The following is a 6,630-nucleotide window of genomic DNA, read 5'->3' as shown; positions in this document are numbered from 1 at the left end:
ATGTTCGCTAGAGTGAGATGATCACGCTGCACTTTTTTGTGTTCGTAGATATTTGGCATATTTAAAGACACAGTAACACAATATTAAAGTAGGGATGAAATTACCCTGCATTACAAAAATAAATGTGTTTAACATGTGTAAAATTGACATTATCATTCAAATGAAGTCAGCTTTTTACCATTTTTGTACAGTTTGTGTATTATCAACAGTAGTTAGTGAACATAAACTCACATAATGAGCCTACTGACAAAACAGACTGGAGGATGTCCTCAGGGATACATTGTGGTCGTAGACAACAAGACATTTCAAGTTTTAATATCCAGGCAGTACAAGGAAATTCATATTATGCACTTGAACTACACACTAAACCCATGTAGAGCATTATTTGTCCTAATTAAGTGGCATGAAACTGCAACCTTTTTAATTCTAATGACTCATATGAGCCGTCCCCTCAACTATGTGGCAGTCTGGACTGGACAGACATTTTATAGCTCACATTAGCTCTACATTAGCTGTAAATGACGAGGATCACCGCTTGTGTGGCTGCAGCCAAAAGCTTTGCAATAGTCCATTAAGCTCACAGTCCATCATGACAGTGTGTACTTCTTCCCATTAAATGACTTTTATAAGCGTTTGGGCACACACACACATTTCCTTTCTTTCCTCTGTGCTGTTATTACTATGCTTTGCCTGGTTGATATTTGATTTCTGCCATATTTATGTCAACATTTTCATCAATTTTCAGCCCCACTGCCTCTAAAAAGACAATATAAAGTCATCAGATGATTTACAAGCTTACTTTTTTGCTACTTATGCTTCTGGGATTAGACTCAGCATCACCAAATCTGAGGCCATAGTTTTTCTTAAAAAAGAATGGATCATTACGTAACAAAAAAGCCATGTGGCCAAAAAACAAGATGACTAAAAAAAAATGACACCTGAGCTGAGCCGGAGAATCCAACTGCCAGTCCGTCAAGACACAGGGCAGTCCTCGAACCAAATTAAGGCCCTTACTGGTGCTGAATGCACCGCAATAACCATCAGAGGACATCCACGGGAAAAGGATTTCAAAAACAAATAACAAATTCAAACACCTGATCTCCTTAAATGCCACAAAAAAGTCAGTTTAAACTTGGCCAGGGGGCATCAAACATGGGACATTGAAAGGTGGAAAAAAATGTACTTGGATGGTTTAGATGGCTTCCAACAATTGTGACATGACAAGGAGATCCCACCTGAGATGTTTTCTACCGGTCAGGCAGGTCCATCATGATCTGGGGTGCTTACAAACACACCGTGGTTTGCCCCCCAGACACCCGGAGCCGCATTGCGACTCACCGAGTAGAGGAGCCGAGGCGCAGTGGTGCAGGGGACCCTGGATCCCAGCCCCATAAGCCCCAGCCTCGGCAGCACGGGCCACACCCCAGGTGACTGTGCACAAACCAGGAGAGTCCAAGGTAAGCACAACAAAACGCAAGCCCCGGCATCAACTGGTCCCAGCGGCCCCCTCTGAGAAGGGAGGGTAAAACCAGACAAAAACACCCCACAACCCAGGCCACCCTGAGCAAACCACCGCCCCCCACCAGCCAGCGTGTAGGTCTACAAACCGGTCCCGACCCTGTCTGGCAAAAACGTGTGGGATAGCCAGGCGGGCTGGTATTGTGTATATTATGCAATTAAAAATAAATAAAAGAGAACAGCTCCAAAGGGCTGACCTTTATTGTAGATTGCCATGCTTCATAGAAAAAAATGGCTGCTGGCCAGATAACTTCTGGTCTTGACCTGAACTTTAGAAAGGTCCAAAAGCGCCTGCATGAGAATCTTGCCATGTTCCAGGGATCAAGTGGAGAAAATTCCCTCAAAGTGAAGCCTGCAGACATCAAACAGTCTTTGGATGGAAGTGTAGCTAACAGGTCTTTTTGTGTGTTTGTGTGTGTGTGTGTTGGCGCCACATGGTCAGCACAATTACAACACTTCAAAGTCCACTAACATCTCTGCGGTCAAACACGGTGAGGATGCCGCAGAGGAAGATGAAGATGAGCTGAGACTACAACATTGTTTGGAGATTTTCTTTACGCCTGCCCATACCATAACCCCCACCCCCACTATGGACCACTCCATTCACACCATTTACATTAGACACACGATGCTATCTGCCCTGTAGAGTGAAAACAGGGACTCATCAGAAACTAAACTCTGACACCCTGCCATCGATTCTGCTGCCCCTACCAGGTAAACTGTCTAAGATGTCTTATTTTCTCTGATTATATCTACTATATTGGATAATACGAGTGTAAAGATGACTAAGGGTGTTATTTCATGTCAAGATGGCCAGAATTAAAGAAGGAAAAGGTGGATCAATGTCATTTCAGAAAGAAACACATTTGCATAGGGAACAGTGGGCAGGATTTATCCTCCATGTCATGCCTTATGTAGACAGTGACACTTAATGAGCTCTGTGTGTGTGTTACGAGTCCAAGGATATGGCACCACAATAACAAAATGCAACAATCTGTAAGGACAGATATGGATGTACAGCAGTAAGGACATTGATCAGCAACGTCTTCGTCCAGATTGCGTCTTTTATTGAAACTTCATACATTTCAAGAATTACATTCTTTTACAATAAATGGTCGCAAGTGTGTCTGCGTGTGCGCAGGGGCTCAATAACTACGTTCAACGAGCTTGCCTGTGAGACAAGGCTGAGGGCCATCTGAACCCAAAATGGCCGCGACACGGCACTAACTGCGTCTGGCCGGACACTACTAATAAGCTTACTCTATTTCAAAAGCGCTTAACAATATGATATGTTTGAATTACTTCCCTTCACGAATTATGAATTTACAGAGATTGAATTTGTTACTTTTGAGCTATAAGGACAGATATGGATGGACAGCAGTGAGGACACGGAGCAGTAACGTCTTCGTTCAGATTGCGTCTGAGCGTTGGCGGAAGTCCACGCCCCAATGCAATCCTGGCACAACAGCTCCCGAGACAAAGGTTCCACCTGAGTACTGCCCCCACTGTGTAATATTATTAGTTTTACTTTTTTTTTCTTTTACCGTTTAAAGTCATCAAAAAATATATATGTGTATATTTGCTTTTTTTGGGTGTATGACATGTGTACTGTACTTAGTCATTTGTCTGCAATGCTCCTTTCAGAATGCACCAAAGTGCTTAATCTTCCAATCTTCAAATCTATTACACCACCACGTTATTTTATCTGCCTGAGAATATGTACCACCGTCACGTACTTCCTGGGCCAGGAGCCGGACTATTCTTCATTACCAAGCCCAAATGAATGCATCAATCAACATTCCCCTTCACTCACTGTCCTCTAGAGCCTTATTCCCTGGTTGTTTGGCGGCAACAAACGTGGCCCATTTTTTAAAAGGCAGCACCAAATTGGCGAGTTTAGTGCTCTATATTACATTGTGATCTCTCCTTGATTTAATTTCTTCATTCTTTTCCCACTCTTGGGCTTTTAAATGACAGCCAAGACAAATTCAAGGTGATTCATTCTGGACTAAATGAGTGTTGTTTTGTTAAAAAGTGCAAAAAAGGTTATATTTTCTTATTATAAGGCTTGAAATCGATGTTATGTTACTTTGCTAAGGAGAAGAATTAGTCTCTAAAATCCAACGGATACACTTCTCACTTGAACATTTTGCGACAAGATTAACAACTGACTATTTATTATGCTGATAAATGATCACACAAAGACGCCCATGCACTTGTTTGAGAGCCTTCTAACAGCTCAGTCTACCATATGTCATGTTTTTTTTATTGTATTTGTGGAAGGTTTAGACCAATAAATCACCAATTACAAGTTTTATTTTGCTAATGCTTTTTGTTAATATGACTGCGCGCAACCCAGATGTTTAGAAAATATCAGGAAAAATCATTATGAACCACAGAGAAATACAATGCGAAGCCATGTGACAACTTCACTTTGTGAAATTTGCAGCAATTTGTCTATGCAGATTTACATGTACAAACCTTAACTTCATTATTTTATTGCTTTACCATTTTCACGTGTTGTTCAGAACTGGTAAAGGGAACATGTTGAATGGGAAATTAACAAATGTATCAGCACTTGATGTGAAATGTATTAGTAATTGCGACATTTGTGTATCTGGGCTTTTAAATGGCGGGGCTTGCTACCAAGGAGTTGTGTGTTGGCGTAGGTTGTGGCCTACAGCAGCCCCGGTGTGTACAGAGTTTACCGCTATTAATGAAGTGACTGGGGCATTATGGTATTAACGATTGGAATTTTGGAATTTGTATATGTGATGAATATTGATGTGATCAAATCATCATGATTATCATCATCCAATAGGTGGTGCAGTAACATCTAACCATGTGACCATTTTAGCAAACATGAACCCCAAAGAAAATGTAAATACAGTGGAACCTCGGTTAGCGTATGACCTGGTTAAGAGTTTCTAGCATTATTTTCTACACGTAAAACTATAATTATTGTCAATAAAATGTGTTTTCATGTTACAAATATGTATATCTGAATCGGAATAATTTGATTTACATTATTTTCTATGGGAAAACTTGCCTCGGTTAGAGGCTGTTTTGGTTTGAGTCCAACGCTAACCAAGGCACCACTGTGTTTGTCTGTTAGTTCATTTTATGCTTGAAAATGCTTAATTTAGGCAAAAGATTTTGAACCATCATGTGTCAAGGGATGACTGCATGCAATTGTGTCCTAGTTAACAGTCAGGTAGCCTTGCACAGCCATTGTCCAGTAAACATGCAGATACGTATAAACAGATTAGACGTGTCGATGACAAAAGCTTTTAAGGTCTAATAAAAACTGCTCCAAAAAATCCTGTACAATAACCATGTAATAAACCTGTGACTTAATAAACACGTATACAGCTGTATATGATTTCTGATTTACCTTGATTTTGCACTTCATCTGCTCTCGTGTGCTCTTTATCTATTGTGTAATAAACCTAACACAGACCACAAAGCAATATATTAAAAAATACAGTCAGGAAGATTTTTTTTTTGCAACTATTTATTCAACAATTCCATTTCATACATGAGAAGGAACCTCTAAATTAAATAGAATCACTCCCACAGACAGTAGGAGAGAAAACACACCTGCGTCATATTGCGATGGATGCAGTCATGGCCGCTTGATATCATCACCTTCATATAATAATAATAATAATCATAATAACAATAATAATGATAGTAATAACAGTAAAAGTTGTGATTTTCACAAAGAAGAAGCTGGACTAACATATTTGCAAGTTTATTTCGGACTTTGCTGCACTTGTTTACATCGCAGCAGCTAGAATGAAATAACAGTTGGGGTATTTTCATGTCTACCTTTCTTCATGTAACACTCACATTTCTATTAATATGAATATTGAGTGATAATATCCACCAGTTAACTCAGTCTGATTTTAAAAAGTGGCTAACTAATACATTCATGAGATGCCAAAAAAAAGTAGAAATATGTTGTTTAAAAAAAATACACTGAAAGGACACAGGAAGTGGCCTTTACTTTAAACATGATGGGCTGTTGAGTCGATTTGGACCTTTACTTACATCATTCAGAGCAATTTATGCGCCAGACTAGCTATAACTATTTTAATTTAGCACAAAAAGTTAACCTGTTGCTCCAATAACGCAAAATATATAAAAAAAAATAAATACAAGGGTCATGCTGCCAGCATCAAACTAAAGGCCAGTTTTTATTTCTCAGCTAAATGGTGGCAACAGGTTTAAAGCTTAGTTTCGCAGATGTGACACTGCTGCATCGTTCTTAGCGTGTCAACCTGTTGAAATGACAAAATGCGCATTAAGAAAAGCGACACGTTAGCTCATCATTGTCACGTCAGAGAAGATTATTTACATGAAACCATACAAAGTGTGAGCGCATTACTCAAAAATCAAGAAGGGACACCTGCTTATGTGTGTTATTTTCATACAAAACAGCTTTTTCCTTTGCTTTATGTAAGCTCCTCAAAATGAAATTAATTTTGAGCGTAGTTTGTGGATGGATACACAAATTGAAACACTAACATTTCCTTCTAAAATACCATAGTGAGGATTTGCTGCCTTTTATGAAGCAGCAGCTTACAAAATCAACAACGCCAGGCCTCACCATGGACAGGCAAAGATAAAACAGGATTTATTTATTTAATGTTGCCCAAAGCTGTGACTCACTTCAGCCTGTCCCACCTCCAAAAACATCACGGGCCAATAAATCCATGGAACTATTCCCATTCAAGTCCGAAAGTCAGTCAACAACTGCTCATTTTAAAGCGATATGTTGTAATCATACTGTAAGGTGGTTAAAACAATTGATGATGTTGTTGCCTTGGCAACCCAATAACGCTGGAATATCTATGCAGTTGGGACCGCTCTGAAATTAGAGCAACATTTTCAGAACAAGCCAGATCTTTTAAGTAGCTAATTTAGAATTTGAACCAGTAAACATTGTAGGATTTACCGTGCTTTTTGTTGCAACCCTTATTCCCAAAGCTAATAACAACCTCAATGAGAAAAATAAGGACATTATCTGACGCAAGTATGGTCATTTGCTTTTGTGGTGTGTTTAATTTTTTTGTTTATTTACTATTTTTATAGTTTTACGGGGGTTAA

Source organism: Doryrhamphus excisus, chromosome 11 (assembly GCF_030265055.1).
Source record: "Doryrhamphus excisus isolate RoL2022-K1 chromosome 11, RoL_Dexc_1.0, whole genome shotgun sequence".
In the NCBI taxonomy this organism is placed as follows: Eukaryota; Metazoa; Chordata; class Actinopteri; order Syngnathiformes; family Syngnathidae; genus Doryrhamphus; species Doryrhamphus excisus.
This window is presented reverse-complemented; position numbering follows the sequence as displayed.